Genomic DNA, 16066 nt, shown 5'->3' with positions numbered 1-16066 from the left:
CGATGATGAGTCAAAAAACCCAAAAACGGCATTCCGCACGCCGCAAGGCCTCTTTGAATTTAATCGGTTGCCGATGGGCCTGAAACGCGGCTCCAGCCACGTTTCAGCGGCTCATGGAATTGGTGTTGACGGGACTGCAGTGGAAACGTGCCTCATATATCTAGACGATATAATTGTCTTTAGCCGCACGTTCGAGGAACATCTCCAACGCCTTGAGACAGTTTTTCAAAGAATGCGTGCGGCTGACCTTAAGTTTAAACGAGGAAATGCCACCTCCTGCAACACTCCGTCCGTTACCTGGGTCATATTGTCAGTTCGGACGGCGTATCCACTGACCCTCTGAAAACGAAGTGTGTACGCGAGTGGCCCACACCCACTTCGGTGGGTGATGTTCCGGCGGTTTATTGGATTCGCTTCTTATTATCGCCGCTTCGTTAAGAACTTTGCGACGTTGGCAAAACCATTACATGTTCTGACTGGCAAAAATCAAAGGTTTAAATGGGGGGCGGAGGAAGAAAGTTCCTTCATGGCACTTCGGGAGCACCTCGCCACGGGGCCTACGTTAGATTACCCCAGATTTTTCACAGCCGTTCATCCTTGATACGGATGCTAGTGATATCGGCATTGGGGCCGTTTTGTGCAACGTAAGGACGGGGTTGAGAGGGTGGTGGCGTATGGCAGCAGGGTTCTGTCCCCTGCGGAAACGCGATATTGCTGACAAGGCGGGAACTTTTGGCAATTGTCCATTTTGTTCGATTGTACCGACCGTACCTGTATGGACGGAAATTCCTGGTCCGCACTAATCATGCGGCTTTGCAATATTCCCTCAAATTGGATCAGCCGTCAGGCCAATTGGCCCGGTGGTTGGAATCGTTACAGGAATTTTCCTTCAATATAACATACCGAAAGGGGGCCCGTCATGCGAACGCTGATGCGCTCTCAAGGCTGCCGCCCGTTCCTCCATGCACTTGCCTGATGGGCACGCACCGCTGCGCCCGCACCCGCCCACGTCGCCCTGCCCGGTTATGGGGGCTATAGCGAATGAGGACGACGCAGGGGCGAAAGCGAAAGAGGAGGACCAGCAGGTGTCGGTGGACACCGATGATACCTTACGGCTGCCGCACGCGGTCTGGTTGCGCGAGCAGGAGGCCGATGCTTCGCTGTCTCCGCTACGTAAATTGGTTGGAAACAGAATCGCAATTGGCGGGCTGGAAGTGGCAGATGTTCCGGGGTAAGTCGGGATTGTTATGTGTACCGACGGGGTGTCTGACCGACCACCTTGGTGGTGCCTACTTCGCTTCGCTACGACCTGCTCCGTGCTCTGCACGCTGATAAGTTGATGCACCTCGGCGTCCAAAAGACTGTTGCCCGCGATGCAAAAGGATTTTTTCTGGGCGGTATGACGGCGACATCAATGATTTTGTCCGCTCGTGCCATGACTGTGCGAAAAAGAAGCCGCCTCGAACCACTATGTACCACCGTTGCGTTCCATTGAAGTGTCCCGTATCAACGAATTAGTGGCTCTCGACATTCTGGGGCCGTTTCCCCCGTCGACTAGGGGCTATAAATACCTTCTGGTCGGGGTGGAATATTTTTCTCGATGGCCGATGGCCTGGCCTCTGCCCGACCAAACGGCAGCGTCCATCACCGACGCTTTCTTGAACGGGTATGTCATGGACAAGGGGGCACCTGAAGGCTGCTCACAGATCAAGGCCGGAATTTCTCCTCTAAATTGCTTAGGGAAGTTTGTGACGCGCTAGGTACAAAGAAAGTTCGCACCTCCCCATACCATCCACAAACAGATGGTATGGTGGAACGATTCAACCGTACCCTTCTCCGCTATGCTTTGTCCACACGGTCAGTGAAAAGCAAACCGATTGGGACTTGCACATACCAGGCATCTTGGCGGCATACCGCATGGTTCCGCACACGTCCACGGGATACTCACCGTTTTTTTTTTATGTATGGCCGTGAAAATGTTCCACCCATCGATGTGCAACTGGATACGCCGAGTAAACAACCGTCCTGCTCCCTGCCTGACCACGTGCGTGACTCGCTTGAACGAGTAACGGAAGCGCGAGAGGCTGCCGGTGGTGCGACGGCCCGTGCCAGGCAAGGAACGAATGGTACGCGCGTCGATCGCATACTCGCATGCCTTGGTCAGTGGGAGACCTGGCGTGGCTCCACTGCCCCCAGGTACCGGGCGGGCACATCCCTAAACTGCACAGGCCATGGCGGGGGCCTGTGATGCTCGTAGATGTTCGGAACTCGCAAGTATCCGCGTTCAATACGGCAAACGTCGGTGGTATGTTCATTCCTCGCGACTTAAACCCTATGTTGACGCGCGTGTCGGTCCTTCATCCCCAATAGCTGACCTGCCGGTTCTGCTGGGCCGACTGCGCCGCTTGACACGCCCGTTGATCCCAGGGGGGACTGTGTTGTGCCTCCTGCAGATGAACAGGTTCTGAGGGCTGAGGAAGCCCCCGCTGCCCCCCCTCCAACGGGGCCCGCCCTGGACGTGACCAAGCACCAACAACCGACTTCTTCTTCGAGCCTGCCACCTCCTGTTCATCCGGAAGAGAAGCGACCTTGCGCTGGGAGCGGGAGAGGGTCCCGCGTCGCGTACGCGGTCGAAATCTCTTCCGTTTCGTTAACGTTTGATCGTTCGCTGATTCCTGTCGTTAACCCGCGCTGCAGGGGCGCCCTAATGTATGTTGTGATTTTCTTATAATTATTATGGGTGACTGTTTTACATGTTGTTAGGCGCGGGAACGCCTGTTCACCCTCAAATTGTTAAACGCACCTTGGTGCCCTAATAAGATGTTGCGAAATTGGTTCTTCACCCTTTTCCCAGCCGAGACGGCTAAATTTTTTCACCAGGGGGGGGTGATGTAATAACAGCCATAGAGGGTTCACGTGGGGATTGGCTTGCCGGTCCTGCTCGTAGCCAATAAGGGTTTGAGATAGGGACCATGGCCCATGCGTCATCACGACAGTCATCAGGAGTGATTGGCCTAGCCATTCGGGCCCCAGCTAATGGGGAGCCGGATGAGGGCGTGGTCCGGGATTGACATTAACCATCGAGAATGGTCGAAGCTGTCCATGAACGATTGGCTGGGGGAACCACGTGACGAAGGTATTAAGAGCGAGTGAGAGAGAACGATCGAGAGCAGACTGAAACTGACAAGAGCAGGGTCACGCGCGGACGGGGCCTCGGGTTGCCACGTGCGCGGTGGGGACTTAGTGCGTAGTCTGTCCTCTCTCCGTTGTCTGCCAGCAACGGAGAGTGAGTGAGCAAAGTGTATTGTGGAGTGGAAATAAAAGGACTGATTCCGAAGCCGTCTCCTGGAGGATTATTACACAAGCATCAGTCACGCACACGGCCATTCATATTTGAAACCGGGACAAAATCTCAATTTCTGCAAAAGGCTTTGGCACACCCAGAAATAATTAAACCGAGTTTGTTTCTGCCAACAAACGAGCAAGTTCTTAGGTGCAAGTGTAATTGATTCAGAGAATAAGAATCTGAAAATGCTAATATAATAATACAAATTGTACGACCAATACATATGAATGAAAAAAAACTAGCGAAAAAATATCGTTCGTTAATAAACACTGTCCTAAAGGAAGGTATAGTAAAATTTCAGCCTAAGGCCTTTCTACATAGCACATGAAGCAAGATAGACTAAGATAGGTAAATTACGGCATTATGGGCAATACTGCGTTATGAAGACGTAACAAACAGAGCAGTACAGGATAAAACAAACTGTTTGTATATAAGTGCATGTGCATATGACATATTACTTCTTGACCCACACCGACTGGATACCTGTGAAAAGAGTTTGATAGATTTTTGAAATTTGACAGCTATCCAGGGCACAAATGAGAAGATGGAGGGATGGTAACAAAACAGGAGAGAACGCACCCAATTACGGACAAACAGCGGAAATGGGGTTTGCAAACCCAACATAGTCTACTTTTGTTTGATGATATCCCTCCCCCAGCAGGGAGGTGCACCATTCCCGGAGAAACTGCAATACCGGGTTGATGCGCGGAGTGGACGGAGCAAGCCCCTATTCCATCTCCCTGTCCCAAAAATCAATTTAATATAAGGTACCACAATGTGGTACGTATCAGATATTAAACTGATAAGAACAGATACTACACTTGATCTTAGCCAAAAGGCCGAGAAGCGATAACACACACTTACCAGTGGTGGAGATTACATACGCCAAGACTCTCTCTACACCATGGGGCCTCCACCCGTTACTTCGCACAATAAATACCGACTTAAAGCTTTCGTGACTGCAGGAATTCATATTCTTTGGGCCTTTCGGTAAAGTCATGTAGATAGGTTCAAAGAAAATAACAAAAAATAACAAAAAACTCCTTTGTTATTTTTAACACCATGGCACATGCGGAATGGTCGTGGTAACTTATTGTGCGAATATTATTTGGGTCTTTCGGTAAAGTCACATAGATAGGTTCAAAGAAAATAACAAAAATTACAAAAAAATACTTTACGTGACTTTACCAAAGAATATGCGCACAAGTTATCACGACCATTCCGCATGTGCCATCGTGTTAAGAGATACGGAATATTAAACAAGCATCAGTCACGCACACGGCCATTCATATTTGAAACCGGGACAAAATCTCAATTTCTGCAAAAGGCTTTGGCACACCCAGAAATAATTAAACCGAGTTTGTTTCTGCCAACAAACGAGCAAGTTCTTAGGTGCAAGTGTAATTGATTCAGAGAATAAGAATCTGAAAATGCTAATATAATAATACAAATTGTACGACCAATACATATGAATGAAAAAAAACTAGCGAAAAAATATCGTTCGTTAATAAACACTGTCCCTAAAGGAAGGTATAGTAAAATTTCAGCCTAAGGCCTTTCTACATAGCACATGAAGCAAGATAGACTAAGATAGGTAAATTACGGCATTATGGGCAATACTGCGTTATGAAGACGTAACAAACAGAGCAGTACAGGATAAAACAAACTGTTTGTATATAAGTGCATGTGCATATGACATATTACTTCTTGACCCACACCGACTGGATACCTGTGAAAAGAGTTTGATAGATTTTTGAAATTTGACAGCTATCCAGGGCACAAATGAGAAGATGGAGGGGACTGGTAACAAAACAGGAGAGAACGCACCCAATTACGGACAAACAGCGGAAATGGGGTTTGCAAACCCAACATAGTCTACTTTTGTTTGATGATATCCCTCCCCCAGCAGGGAGGTGCACCATTCCCGGAGAAACTGCAATACCGGGTTGATGCGCGGAGTGGACGGAGCAAGCCCCTATTCCATCTCCCTGTCCCAAAAATCAATTTAATATAAGGTACCACAATGTGGTACGTATCAGATATTAAACTGATAAGAACAGATACTACACTTGATCTTAGCCAAAAGGCCGAGAAGCGATAACACACACTTACCAGTGGTGGAGATTACATACGCCAAGACTCTCTCTACACCATGGGGCCTCCACCCGTTACTTCGCACAATAAATACCGACTTAAAGCTTTCGTGACTGCAGGAATTCATATTCTTTGGGCCTTTCGGTAAAGTCATGTAGATAGGTTCAAAGAAAATAACAAAAAATAACAAAAAACTCCTTTGTTATTTTTAACACCAGGGCACATGCGGAATGGTCGTGGTAACTTATTGTGCGAATATTATTTGGGTCTTTCGGTAAAGTCACATAGATAGGTTCAAAGAAAATAACAAAAATTACAAAAAATACTTTACGTGACTTTACCAAAGAATATGCGCACAAGTTATCACGACCATTCCGCATGTGCCATCGTGTTAAGAGATACGGAATATTAAACAAGCATCAGTCACGCACACGGCCATTCATATTTGAAACCGGGACAAAATCTCAATTTCTGCAAAAGGCTTTGGCACACCCAGAAATAATTAAACCGAGTTTGTTTCTGCCAACAAACGAGCAAGTTCTTAGGTGCAAGTGTAATTGATTCAGAGAATAAGAATCTGAAAATGCTAATATAATAATACAAATTGTACGACCAATACATATGAATGAAAAAAAACTAGCGAAAAAATATCGTTCGTTAATAAACACTGTCCCTAAAGGAAGGTATAGTAAAATTTCAGCCTAAGGCCTTTCTACATAGCACATGAAGCAAGATAGACTAAGATAGGTAAATTACGGCATTATGGGCAATACTGCGTTATGAAGACGTAACAAACAGAGCAGTACAGGATAAAACAAACTGTTTGTATATAAGTGCATGTGCATATGACATATTACTTCTTGACCCACACCGACTGGATACCTGTGAAAAGAGTTTGATAGATTTTTGAAATTTGACAGCTATCCAGGGCACAAATGAGAAGATGGAGGGGACTGGTAACAAAACAGGAGAGAACGCACCCAATTACGGACAAACAGCACGACGTTTCGGCCACAACGCAACAGCCGTCCTCAGGTGAAAACCAGGTCCGTCGAGGCGACAGAGCTGAATGAAACAGCACACGAGCTTGGAGCATATATATAAGCTGGGCGCATTGACAAAGGAATTTGCATATCAAAAGGAATTAGCATATTTATGGGAATCAGGAATGGATTAGTACTGCATATGCATGTGCATTATGCAGGATTAACAGCATCAAAGGGAGCTGCAGTTTCTGCTGCTGCTGCAGTGCTGCTGCTGCAGTTTCTGCTGCTGCGTTCCACTCACTGGCATGGTGCAGTGTGCAGAGTAATGTATGGTGTCGTAATTGTACAGTAAACATATAGCAGTATGATACACAGTAGGGTGGGTAGAATAATACATAGTGTTATATTAAAATGGATAAGGCAGCAACTGCAGCAGCAGCACAAGTCAGCAGCGCACAAGTGCAGCAGCGGCAGCAATGACAGCAGCAGCAGCAACGCAACTAGGAAATGGGGTTTGGCCAAACCCCAAACATAGTCTACTTTTGTTTGATGATATCCCTCCCCCAGCAGGGGAGGTGGCACCATTCCCCGGGAGAAACCTGCCAATACCGGGGTTTGATGCCGCGGAGTGGACGGAGCAAGCCCCTATTCCATCTCCCTGTCCCAAAAATCAATTTAATATAAGGTACCACAATGTGGTACGTATCAGATATTAAACTGATAAGAACAGATACTACACTTGATCTTAGCCAAAAGGCCGAGAAGCGATAACACACACTTACCAGTGGTGGAGATTACATACGCCAAGACTCTCTCTACACCATGGGGCCTCCACCCGTTACTTCGCACAATAAATACCGACTTAAAGCTTTCGTGACTGCAGGAATTCATATTCTTTGGGCCTTTCGGTAAAGTCATGTAGATAGGTTCAAAGAAAATAACAAAAATAACAAAAAACTCCTTTGTTATTTTTAACACCATGGCACATGCGGAATGGTCGTGGTAACTTATTGTGCGAATATTATTTGGGTCTTTCGGTAAAGTCACATAGATAGGTTCAAAGAAAATAACAAAAATTACAAAAAAATACTTTACGTGACTTTACCAAAGAATATGCGCACAAGTTATCACGACCATTCCGCATGTGCCATCGTGTTAAGAGATACGGAATATTAAACAAGCATCAGTCACGCACACGGCCATTCATATTTGAAACCGGGACAAAATCTCAATTTCTGCAAAAGGCTTGCACACCCAGAAATAATTAAACCGAGTTTGTTTCTGCCAACAAACGAGCAAGTTCTTAGGTGCAAGTGTAATTGATTCAGAGAATAAGAATCTGAAAATGCTAATATAATAATACAAATTGTACGACCAATACATATGAATGAAAAAAAACTACGAAAAAATATCGTTCGTTAATAAACACTGTCCCTAAAGGAAGGTATAGTAAAATTTCAGCCTAAGCCTTTCTACATAGCACATGAAGCAAGATAGACTAAGATAGGTAAATTACGGCATTATGGGCAATACTGCGTTATGAAGACGTAACAAACAGAGCAGTACAGGATAAAACAAACTGTTTGTATATAAGTGCATGTGCATATGACATATTACTTCTTGACCCACACCGACTGGATACCTGTGAAAAGAGTTTGATAGATTTTTGAAATTTGACAGCTATCCAGGGCACAAATGAGAAGATGGAGGGGACTGGTAACAAAACAGGAGAGAACGCACCCAATTACGGACAAACAGCGGAAATGGGGTTTGCAAACCCAACATAGTCTACTTTTGTTTGATGATATCCCTCCCCCAGCAGGGAGGTGCACCATTCCCGGAGAAACTGCAATACCGGGTTGATGCGCGGAGTGGACGGAGCAAGCCCCTATTCCATCTCCCTGTCCCAAAAATCAATTTAATATAAGGTACCACAATGTGGTACGTATCAGATATTAAACTGATAAGAACAGATACTACACTTGATCTTAGCCAAAAGGCCGAGAAGCGATAACACACACTTACCAGTGGTGGAGATTACATACGCCAAGACTCTCTCTACACCATGGGGCCTCCACCCGTTACTTCGCACAATAAATACCGACTTAAAGCTTTCGTGACTGCAGGAATTCATATTCTTTGGGCCTTTCGGTAAAGTCATGTAGATAGGTTCAAAGAAAATAACAAAAAATAACAAAAAACTCCTTTGTTATTTTTAACACCATGGCACATGCGGAATGGTCGTGGTAACTTATTGTGCGAATATTATTTGGGTCTTTCGGTAAAGTCACATAGATAGGTTCAAAGAAAATAACAAAAATTACAAAAAATACTTTACGTGACTTTACCAAAGAATATGCGCACAAGTTATCACGACCATTCCGCATGTGCCATCGTGTTAAGAGATACGGAATATTAAACAAGCATCAGTCACGCACACGGCCATTCATATTTGAAACCGGGACAAAATCTCAATTTCTGCAAAAGGCTTTGGCACACCCAGAAATAATTAAACCGAGTTTGTTTCTGCCAACAAACGAGCAAGTTCTTAGGTGCAAGTGTAATTGATTCAGAGAATAAGAATCTGAAAATGCTAATTTAATAATACAAATTGTACGACCAATACATATGAATGAAAAAAAACTATCGAAAAAATATCGTTCGTTAATAAACACTGTCCCTAAAGGAAGGTATAGTAAAATTTCAGCCTAAGGCCTTTCTACATAGCACATGAAGCAAGATAGACTAAGATAGGTAAATTACGGCATTATGGGCAATACTGCGTTATGAAGACGTAACAAACAGAGCAGTACAGGATAAAACAAACTGTTTGTATATAAGTGCATGTGCATATGACATATTACTTCTTGACCCACACCGACTGGATACCTGTGAAAAGAGTTTGATAGATTTTTGAAATTTGACAGCTATCCAGGGCACAAATGAGAAGATGGAGGGACTGGTAACAAAACAGGAGAGAACGCACCCAATTACGGACAAACAGCGGAAATGGGGTTTGCAAACCCAACATAGTCTACTTTTGTTTGATGATATCCCTCCCCCAGCAGGGAGGTGCACCATTCCCGGAGAAACTGCAATACCGGGTTGATGCGCGGAGTGGACGGAGCAAGCCCCTATTCCATCTCCCTGTCCCAAAAATCAATTTAATATAAGGTACCACAATGTGGTACGTATCAGATATTAAACTGATAAGAACAGATACTACACTTGATCTTAGCCAAAAGGCCGAGAAGCGATAACACACACTTACCAGTGGTGGAGATTACATACGCCAAGACTCTCTCTACACCATGGGGCCTCCACCGTTACTTCGCACAATAAATACCGACTTAAAGCTTTCGTGACTGCAGGAATTCATATTCTTTGGGCCTTTCGGTAAAGTCATGTAGATAGGTTCAAAGAAAATAACAAAAAATAACAAAAAACTCCTTTGTTATTTTTAACACCATGGCACATGCGGAATGGTCGTGGTAACTTATTGTGCGAATATTATTTGGGTCTTTCGGTAAAGTCACATAGATAGGTTCAAAGAAAATAACAAAATTACAAAAAAATACTTTACGTGACTTTACCAAAGAATATGCGCACAAGTTATCACGACCATTCCGCATGTGCCATCGTGTTAAGAGATACGGAATATTAAACAAGCATCAGTCACGCACACGGCCATTCATATTTGAAACCGGGACAAAATCTCAATTTCTGCAAAAGGCTTTGGCACACCCAGAAATAATTAAACCGAGTTTGTTTCTGCCAACAAACGAGCAAGTTCTTAGGTGCAAGTGTAATTGATTCAGAGAATAAGAATCTGAAAATGCTAATATAATAATACAAATTGTACGACCAATACATATGAATGAAAAAAACTAGCGAAAAAATATCGTTCGTTAATAAACATGTCCCTAAAGGAAGGTATAGTAAAATTTCAGCCTAAGGCCTTTCTACATAGCACATGAAGCAAGATAGACTAAGATAGGTAAATTACGGCATTATGGGCAATACTGCGTTATGAAGACGTAACAAACAGAGCAGTACAGGATAAAACAAACTGTTTGTATATAAGTGCATGTGCATATGACATATTACTTCTTGACCCACACCGACTGGATACCTGTGAAAAGAGTTTGATAGATTTTTGAAATTTGACAGCTATCCAGGGCACAAATGAGAAGATGGAGGGACTGGTAACAAAACAGGAGAGAACGCACCCAATTACGGACAAACAGCGGAAATGGGGTTTGCAAACCCAACATAGTCTACTTTTGTTTGATGATATCCCTCCCCCAGCAGGGAGGTGCACCATTCCCGGAGAAACTGCAATACCGGGTTGATGCGCGGAGTGGACGGAGCAAGCCCCTATTCCATCTCCTGTCCCAAAAATCAATTTAATATAAGGTACCACAATGTGGTACGTATCAGATATTAAACTGATAAGAACAGATACTACACTTGATCTTAGCCAAAAGGCCGAGAAGCGATAACACACACTTACCAGTGGTGGAGATTACATACGCCAAGACTCTCTCTACACCATGGGGCCTCCACCCGTTACTTCGCACAATAAATACCGACTTAAAGCTTTCGTGACTGCAGGAATTCATATTCTTTGGGCCTTTCGGTAAAGTCATGTAGATAGGTTCAAAGAAAATAACAAAAAATAACAAAAAACTCCTTTGTTATTTTTAACACCAGGCACATGCGGAATGGTCGTGGTAACTTATTGTGCGAATATTATTTGGGTCTTTCGGTAAAGTCACATAGATAGGTTCAAAGAAAATAACAAAAATTACAAAAAAATACTTTACGTGACTTTACCAAAGAATATGCGCACAAGTTATCACGACCATTCCGCATGTGCCATCGTGTTAAGAGATACGGAATATTAAACAAGCATCAGTCACGCACACGGCCATTCATATTTGAAACCGGGACAAAATCTCAATTTCTGCAAAAGGCTTTGGCACACCCAGAAATAATTAAACCGAGTTTGTTTCTGCCAACAAACGAGCAAGTTCTTAGGTGCAAGTGTAATTGATTCAGAGAATAAGAATCTGAAAATGCTAATATAATAATACAAATTGTACGACCAATACATATGAATGAAAAAAAACTAGCGAAAAAATATCGTTCGTTAATAAACACTGTCCCTAAAGGAAGGTATAGTAAAATTTCAGCCTAAGGCCTTTCTACATAGCACATGAAGCAAGATAGACTAAGATAGGTAAATTACGGCATTATGGGCAATACTGCGTTATGAAGACGTAACAAACAGAGCAGTACAGGATAAAACAAACTGTTTGTATATAAGTGCATGTGCATATGACATATTACTTCTTGACCCACACCGACTGGATACCTGTGAAAAGAGTTTGATAGATTTTTGAAATTTGACAGCTATCCAGGGCACAAATGAGAAGATGGAGGGGACTGGTAACAAAACAGGAGAGAACGCACCCAATTACGGACAAACAGCGGAAAATATTATACTAGACAGATGCAATAGGTGCATTGACAAAGGAATTGCATATGCAAATGCGGATAAGCATAATGCATCTGCCAGTCATTTTGAATACTGGCCATCACTGCATGTGCATCAGATAATGTAAGGAGTGTATTGCACAAACTAGCAGTTCTTAGGTGCGTGAATGATCAGATAATAGACTGACAATGCTGCAATAATACAATGACACCAGCAATGAAGAACAACTGCAACAAAATCGCGAAAACTGCCAGCAGAAGCTAAGCAGTAACTGCAGCTCCTTTGATGCTGTTAATCCTGCATAATGCAGCCAATGTATAGAGCCTAGCGTCACTGATTGTACTTGTTGGTCGCTCTACCCCGATATCTGTCTATACTTCGGCAGCTTAATGTAATAAGTTCGTTGAGGATCGCCGTAGCGATAGCAGTACACGCGCGTGCAACGATCATAGTTATTACCGTGCGGGCCTGTGCTCTACTGGAGTGCATGGGCCACAGAGCGATCAGAATGCGGCCTGGCGCGACCAAATTAATTTCTACACAAAATAGCGGATGGTATACAATGGGGTGGCGAATGCCGGCTATCACCATAATCAATCGTGCGCCACATTTAAAGAGCGAAGGCACGTTGTATCTGCGGTTGCGCATGTTATAATAAAACCGGTTGTCAAGACCAGTTACGAAACCTAATCACCCTGTCAAATAAATTGTAAAATTGGATCTCAAGAGGAAGCATCTAGTCCACAAGCTGTTCAATGTTGTCTGATTGATTCATTCGGACAGCGGACGAACCATCGAGTACAATCAGTTGTTACAATTTGTATCCATAATGCCGATCCTTGACGAACCTGACCTGAGGGGCCCTGGCATACCGATATCGTCACTAGATTGAAGTGATCTCCAATGGTACAGCGGTTTGAACAATCCAGGGGGGCGCATGGATAGATTCTGGGACGGTCTACCTATGCTAATCAGTAATGCGGAACCAGTGCAACTTGGAAGGGGATGTCCCCCGTTACGATACGAGATTAGTGGGGTCCCCCGGCTAATGCATTCGCGGCATAGCTGTGTCATATGACGTAAGCTCAATGCTGAAAACACACGGGGACCATGTATGACTGTTCACGGGACATAAAACCAAGACATTACGCGACTGTTGATATGACTGCTGGGGCAAAGCAAGCTGCTGGTCGACTAGCGCTTTTACTTCTCTAGTTCCAAAGATTAATGCTCTTAGAGCCCCGGCTGTACTAGCCCACCCTAGGAAGGCATACACAGTGTATATACACAAGTCTAGAATTTTAAATCCTTGTGCATATAGAGTGTTGGAAGATATCGTGGGCCGAGTAGACCAGACCTTCTATGTCTTCCGTGGAAAACAATGGTTGCGCGTTCACGAACATAGGTGGAACACGTAAATGGGATTTGTCACACAGGCCCGCTGAAGTTCCCCCGTGCGCCTCAGGAACCCGTTAGACCTACTTTTGTGCTCGTAACTAGAACGACAGACTCAATTGGTCCAATGATCTCTACAGGTTTCGCTGACTTCTAGATACGGGTCCGTCAAGGCGAGCAAGATTAACCGCATAGGAGGAGTAGTATGCTGCAGCCTATGAACTGAATGAGTCTGTTACCGTACGAAGCGCCCCAACCTTGTGTATAAATAAAGGAACATCAAAAACTTACACCATTGACACCAGACAATTACTTATATTCGGCCAATAATTCATCAGACCCATATCGCCATACACGTTTTCTACGCAAGTTCCTCGATTATGCCGGCATCCTAGATTACTATACCTCAGGGGGTTCACCCGTTCTTAGTCCGCTCGTTTCAACCCGCAAGAATCCAAACGATTACGTGAGCTCCTATGCGCGCGAACTGCGTGCTATGAGATAGAGTTGGGACTGTTTCGCGACGTAGATGACGTGATTTAGGGGAAGAGAAAGACAGATCAAATACAATGGGGTCATAGAAGATTAGCGATCACCGTCCGGCATGAGAATCCGCCGCCTTACCGGTTTTCGTGCCATCTTCACAGATTTTACCCTATGTTTTGGCAAGACCGATACGCCTCCCCGATGCCCAAGTGTGCTCCGGCACTCGTCAACACGTCAACAGCGCGCCCCGACCTGGTGCAGCACAACTTGGCGGCCGCGGGGAGGATCAAGTTATGTTGCCTTTTGACACGATGCCAGAGCGTCAGATAGTACGCGATAAGTACTGCTCTTGTTTGGCATTTCACCTAAATACGCATCCAACCTTCTAGATTTCAATTTAATCTGGCGGATATCGGTTGCCTCGGTAGGTGAACACTCGTTAGTCCGAGGCGCATTACCCTTTTTGGTCGCACAGGCCACCTTGTATATTTGTTCCAGAGTACTCCATTCAGGAACGGTCCCTATGCAGTCTGAATAGGCTGATCCTAGGACGGTGGAAACCTGTTCGGACTTTCCCATGCTACAAGGGTTGATATCTGAAACAGAAACCCGGTTGGGACGATGTGCGTGGCCTGATCACTGGGATGTCGTGACCGAATATTTCACTCTTGAGTGGGGTCGATAATGAGTCGTGGTCTACGGCTTCCAGTCTAGCGTCCTTGAGTTTCTTTTCTAACGTACATGTTGGTATGACTCAACCAAGAAGTAGTTTGTTTTGATGTAGTAGCAATGTTATTAGGCGAAAGACCTTATTACTAATACCCTGACGTCCAATGGAAGGTGGGGCCGAAGCACGAAACCCTTCAACAATTTACGTTATATTACGTTTGACCCCTGAAACTCTCAAGATGCAAAATCACGCGTACAATAGATGAGTACCTCGTCATACGAAAGGAAGACTGCATCCAGGACGCTATTACACTTGACGTGTCCGAGAACGTTCGTAAATTAATGTGAGCAAGATTAGGGTATATGTTCCCTGCGGCTATGCAACCATTACAGCTCGCGGTATCAAACGTCTCTTATAGTCGCCTTTCATAGCAATGGACGATCCCTGATAATTCTCCGAAGGCCAGTCTAACATTCTATGTTACGAACAATTGCGGTAGGTTGTGTGCCAATAATTTTGCAGGGCCATAGTCACGTCGCTGATGAAAAATCTTGTAAGCTGTAGATCGAATCGCCACCATGACTGATTAGGTTAAATTCGGTTCTTGTGGTGTTATATCTCTTCACTGAGACGAAGAACGTTCGAAGTTAAAGGAGGACGACAAGAGCTTTCTCATTAATAGACGGCCTAGCGTCATTCATGTAGTCTCCCGTTAGCTAGCGAGTGGGCCAATTCTAAATGAAAACGTCTATGCAATATGCCTTATGAACTAATGCGAAGTAATCGCAGGAGCACGGCACTGGATCGATGGCGATTGGAAGTGCAATTACATAACCGGAACCACCTTCGACACGCCTGTGTGAGGTGATTTAATTGAACGGGGGGTCCTGCTAACGACCCCCATTGGGCTAACTATTGGACATAAAAACCTGCATACTGCTCAAGGGGCAAGTAAAGCATAGTAGTCCATGAATAATTGAGCAACGCTGCGCGTGAATAATTGTTCTGGTTAAGGCCATACCCTCATCATGGATGGTAGCAATCTCAATCTTGAGTCACGAGGATTTGCCCTGAACTAGATATCACAGCAATCCAGTATCCCTCGAATCGACAAATCTTGGGCCCCAAACGGCGAAATTCACACTTTACGAAATAAAATTATGTCATCTCTAGAAAGGCGAATGAATAGTCTTCAAACGCGCATATTCATGACCGCTCGAATCATAAGCTCACCCACTACGTTTCTGTGACAGCATCGGTCGAAGGAACAATCCAAGTGTATATTCGACGCGTAGGCCATGACAATTTGCTCGATGGATATTTGCCACGTTACGATCTCGGTTCACTCGATCTAAACACCACTTCTAAAGTGTCACTGCCATGCGGAAATTAGCTTACGCCCCCCGGACTTCCTCAGTGGCATGTATGTAGTTCCGTACAACGAATACTGCGTTGTAAAGGGGGGACGATGTAAGCTCCAACATTCCCCATCGGGGGATTACATAGGTCTTTAGCTCTCGCCAAACGTACCGTTCGCATTCGCTGGCTGCATCGAGCCACTTAACTACGGCCCGACGGTACGACAAATT

At 44.7% G+C, this 16066-nt stretch overlaps 6 non-coding genes across 6 annotated transcripts; all 6 read right to left on the bottom strand.

Annotated features, from left to right (window-relative positions):
* Positions 1-4006: 4006 nt before the first annotated feature.
* On the bottom strand, positions 4007-4197 carry LOC121852717. The gene has a single exon (XR_006086223.1). It is a non-coding gene; the product is annotated as a U2 spliceosomal RNA (small nuclear RNA).
* A 1057-nt stretch (positions 4198-5254) lies between these two features.
* Positions 5255-5445, bottom strand: LOC121852716. The gene has a single exon (XR_006086222.1). It is a non-coding gene; the product is annotated as a U2 spliceosomal RNA (small nuclear RNA).
* A 1551-nt stretch (positions 5446-6996) lies between these two features.
* LOC121852714 lies at positions 6997-7195 on the bottom strand. Its single transcript, XR_006086220.1, has one exon. It is a non-coding gene; the product is annotated as a U2 spliceosomal RNA (small nuclear RNA).
* Positions 7196-8247: 1052 nt separating this feature from the next.
* Positions 8248-8438, bottom strand: LOC121852715. The gene has a single exon (XR_006086221.1). It is a non-coding gene; the product is annotated as a U2 spliceosomal RNA (small nuclear RNA).
* A 1055-nt stretch (positions 8439-9493) lies between these two features.
* Positions 9494-9684, bottom strand: LOC121852713. The gene has a single exon (XR_006086219.1). It is a non-coding gene; the product is annotated as a U2 spliceosomal RNA (small nuclear RNA).
* A 1052-nt stretch (positions 9685-10736) lies between these two features.
* LOC121852718 lies at positions 10737-10926 on the bottom strand. The gene has a single exon (XR_006086224.1). It is a non-coding gene; the product is annotated as a U2 spliceosomal RNA (small nuclear RNA).
* Between the last annotated feature and the right edge of the window lie 5140 nt (positions 10927-16066).

Source organism: Callorhinchus milii, unplaced genomic scaffold, assembly GCF_018977255.1.
Source record: "Callorhinchus milii isolate IMCB2004 unplaced genomic scaffold, IMCB_Cmil_1.0 Scaffold1093, whole genome shotgun sequence".
NCBI lineage: Eukaryota > Metazoa > Chordata > Chondrichthyes > Chimaeriformes > Callorhinchidae > Callorhinchus > Callorhinchus milii.
This window is presented reverse-complemented; position numbering and strand designations above follow the sequence as displayed.